Source organism: Macadamia integrifolia, chromosome 7, assembly GCF_013358625.1.
Source record: "Macadamia integrifolia cultivar HAES 741 chromosome 7, SCU_Mint_v3, whole genome shotgun sequence".
NCBI lineage: Eukaryota > Viridiplantae > Streptophyta > Magnoliopsida > Proteales > Proteaceae > Macadamia > Macadamia integrifolia.
The window spans coordinates 24,714,987-24,719,708 of NC_056563.1; positions in this window are offsets into that span (position 1 = coordinate 24,714,987).

Here is a 4,722-nt window from a genome sequence, read left to right on the forward strand (position 1 = left end):
TGCTTAATTAAGATGAGGAAAACCACCTTGTGTCTCTATTGTTTTTATGAACTTCAATTCTTCCTTCCACCATTTCCATTTTATATAACTCTTCTTGATGTTATAAGATGATAGTCTTTGAGTTTGTTTGTGTGTGCATGTGTGATGGTGGGACCAGAAATTGAGTTAGAATGTGAAACAGAGTTTCCACTTTCCAGTTTCTTTTTTGTGTGATTTCCACAGACTTGAGTATCCCAATAATCATAGACATTGTTTCAGTGTTTCTCTCACTAGAAATTACATTGTGAAGTTTTTTTTTGGTGGAAAATTACATTGTGAAGTTACATACTTATCAATGGAAAATGGGATTTTTTTCTTTCTCAAAATAGATTCCAGATTAAATTCTCTTGGGCCTGTGAAAAGTGAATGGACTCTTATGATTCAAAGATGGTATGACTAAAAGAGGTTACTCCTTTACAAACTTTTTTGTTAACTAAACGAGAAAAGAAGCCTGTCCATCTAGTGTTCCTCACGTCCAAACACAGGTGTGAAAAGACTTACTTGCCCTGTGTGTTTGGTATTTTTATGTCCAAAAAGGAACACTAAATGGACAAGGTTCCCTTGCCATTAAATTAATTACAGGATATCATTTTGAATAGAGTTGCTACTTATTGAGAGGAGGCAACTCCTTTACTAATTTGGCACCTCAGCATTTATCCCAAAAAACAATGATGATAAGAACCTAGTTTTGCTCCACTTATGGTGAAGAGAGAATTTCATCATCTGTTCCCATCTAATCTTTTGATTGGTCTGGATAATGGTATTTCAAACTATAAACAATAGGGAGTGGGAGTTAATGATGAACCCCATTTTTTTCAAAAAAGTTTTATTTTTTTTTTCTTGTTTTTGAAATAGAGTTGACCACGGAACAAACGAAAGCACAAAAAACTTTTGATAAGATACAATAAACAATAATGCTAACCTCATAGATTCTGTGATGATGGCGGCGAGTTTTTAAATATTGGATTGAAATTGATGGAATAGTATTATTCAACAAGGAATTGAAAATACTATTCTATGTGTACTGATTCGGCCTAGCTTCACCATTCCTGGATGAAATAGAATTGAATCAAAATCAATGGAGATTGATCTTGTACTCGATTTCAAGTTATTAAACTTTGTGTCATCGTCCAATCACATATTAGAAAAATACTAATTATTTTTAGTTACATTATTTAACTGGGTTTTATTACCGATGATCTTATATAAGTTTAGCGAGGTGAAGAAAACCCTATGCTAAATTTATGTACATAATAGATATGCTTCATTGTATGGCCATGATTTTTGGTGAGGTCAGTTGCTTCATTAGCTTCTATATATGTTATTAGCATCTAATGAAATTCGTGCTTTGATATTTTTAATTTTGTAATGACTTCCTACATTATAGATTACTGTCTTATCATCATCATCTCATCATCATCATCATAACGTAATGCTATTACTAATAAAAAAAATATAAAGGTGGAGTTTCTGCCTAACATTTTTCAATATTTCTCCTTCCTTGTAATGATATTGGTAAAACAATTAAAAAAGAGGGGGGGGGGGAATAGTACATACAAGTACAACTAAAACTAAAGTAGTAGTTATGATGTTTTAGACCTAAAAAAAGAGTTTATGATGTCACTTAATACATATTTTATTAAGATGCTCATCATACTCAGTAGAGGTCCAATTTTTTTTTAAAGCATATTTGTATTTCTGTCATGTTTTATTTGTCACGACAAATATGGGGTAGGCTTCTAATATTAAGTCAATAGTAGAAAGCAAAACAATGTATTTAAGGGTGAAAAAGCTTGACACTTCGATGAGACCCTGAGAATGATGAAATGATATTTTAGTCTGTCATTAATAGAGTGAGAGTAATGATGATATCATAGTGGTGGGTGAGAGAACCACATGTGACTATTTTTTCTTCCATGGATTTTGATAAAATTACTTTTTAAAATTTGAAAACATGTGAATTACTAGGACAATTATAGTTTCTAATGGAAGAATTAGTGAAAAATTAATTATATTTTGAATTAACTTTTTTTTTTTCTAGTGTGGAATGTTATTTTATAGGGTGAAGCTTTGTTTGATGCCACTCAATAAAGCATTTCTTCTAACACAAAAAAAAAAAAAAATGATTTGTCAGGCAAATATCTTTCTTGTGGCATTTTAGTTGGGGGCTTAAATTTCATGCACCTATTGTCCATTAAAAAAAATCAATAAGTTCCAACCTTTCTAATTTTATTGCAACTTTGGTTTAAAATAGTGGAAATAGGAACTCAAGCTAATTCAGGTGGGGAATTTTCCATTCATTGGTTGGTTTGACCAAAGAGGCATCCATCATTTCATGTGGCTAAAAATGTTGATTGTAAACAAAAAGTTTCGTCAAATGAGATATAATAAATAATATTTTTAAATTTTATATAATAAGAAGTTTAACTAAATGAAAGAACTTTAAGCATTTAGTTTCTTCAAAACTTGAGAGCAAAAATTAGGGTCCAAAAATTTGGAATCAGGTATGAGATCACTATAATCAATTTTGATTCAAACCGTTTTGAAATTGTTTGGAATCGGTAAGAACTGATCTACATAAAATAGTTAGATCGAAATTTTGAGGTCAATACTTTTCATGAAACCCAACATCAACTACATAAGTTTTCCTAAACTAACTAGATCACCCAATCCTTGAATATTGCATAGGAGAATTAAAGTTTCTACATTTGTACAGGTACATGATAATTCCAAAATGAACATATATTACCCTGAAGATTTCAGAACTATGTAAAGGCCAGGTGCTATTTAAAGGTTTGGAATTAAGCTGAAGAAAACTCTTAGAAGAGATCCGAACTTCAGTGGTAGTCCAACCCTTAGAAGCTACCACCCATTTCCTCCATAGAAGATGACGATGTAGCACCCATTTTAATTGACTAAAACTAACCTTGAGATAAAATACCACATATTAAAAAAGAGTTTGTTCCAAAAAGTCAGTAAAACCAATGCCGTCTAAGATGCGATGTGACAAAAAAGGAAGAGGTAGACGTCTTCTCAAGAGGACTTCTGAATAGAGGAAAAAACATCACTTGAATTAGTATCCCGAAATAAATTTTAAGTTAGCCAACGATTTATCTTTTGAATAATCAACATGGGTTTGAGATTAATGTTTCTTGTAAGAAGACCTTAATATGGACAATACTAGTTGTACGTCTTTGTAATGTATTTTATCTTTTCTCATGATAAAAAAAAAAAATGCATAAGTTGTAGAGAGAGAGAGAGAGAGAGATGTACATATGTCAACTATGGAAGAAGCTGACATAAAGAATCTTTCACTTCATATCTTCCCCAGTGAATCTTTTGTTTTAACAGATATAAATAATATGTTCTATAAAGAAAATAATATGTTAAATTAGTACTATGTAAAGGGATGCTATAGTTTCTTTTGCAACTCGCAATATGGATCAAATATCTACATCAATTCTCAAGTTGAGATGCACTTTATAATCAAACCTACCAAAATTATCCAAGAGGATTCTACGTGTGGTGGACTAGCCATTTTATTAGGGTTTCCACTTTTCAGTACCTCTAAAAAAAAATAATAATAAATAAATAAATGGAAGGCTTTAGCTTTTGGAGATAAATTGTGCCTCCACAGTCCAGGCTAGAGAGGCTTCTCTTTACATGACCTCTAATTCTACCATGAGGTAAGGATATTTTGGTAATTTTCTTTCTTCAGATAGATAGGGCGGGGATGGTCTAGATAGACCTTGTCTCTATCTTTCTATTCATATTCAACCATATGTCTTTCATGTGTTGGCATGCATTTTTACATATCTATCCACGTACCTCATCGACTACCATGCACACTCCTATTTATTGATATTTCAAAATCATAATTTTCCATTTGGCTAACCCCGTCTTGACTGAAAACATGTAAACAGGGATCAAAGGTTCTATACATTCACAAAATTTCACCTCCATTTAATCATGTAACTTGTCAAAACAAGTGACCAAGAAGTGAAGGCCCTCTCCATGCCCATGAAGAAAAATAATAATAATTATTTGATGTATACGTGACACTTTATATATACACACTCTCTCACATGTTCTCTCTTTTCTTATCAGTAATACATATGGGTTCCTTGTTGTGCACTTCGACAACCATCGAAAGAGACGTTTCCTTTTCTAACATATCTGATGCAAATATACAATGCTAATATATAGAGCCGTCTCCCTAATTATTATTATTTTTTGTAGTATCACTCCCTTGCTATTACTGTACTAGTGTTGATTTTTTCTTTTGGTAGAATACAAGTGTTGAAAGTTATAAATTCTGCTATTGCTAAAAATCTATTAAAAGCCCTTCATATGCTAAATTTATGAAAAAAAAAAAAAAAAAAAAAAACTCTTCTTGTATCTTATAATTTCGGATAACCATTACAAAACGGTTGGTTCCATTGTCATGTTTCTTCTTCAATTTTGAAATTGATCTATTATCGTTGACTCTAAAACTGCCTATAAATAAATTGAATTATTATTAATTAGTTCAAAATTATCTTGGACACGATTCATTATATATAGTATGGTCATATATTCAAAATTATGAATCTTTCTCTCTCTGCTTGAATTTACTATTAAGAAACCAATCTAACGAATGGTGATGGTTAAGAACTTAAAAAAAAAAAAAAATAAAAGAATTGA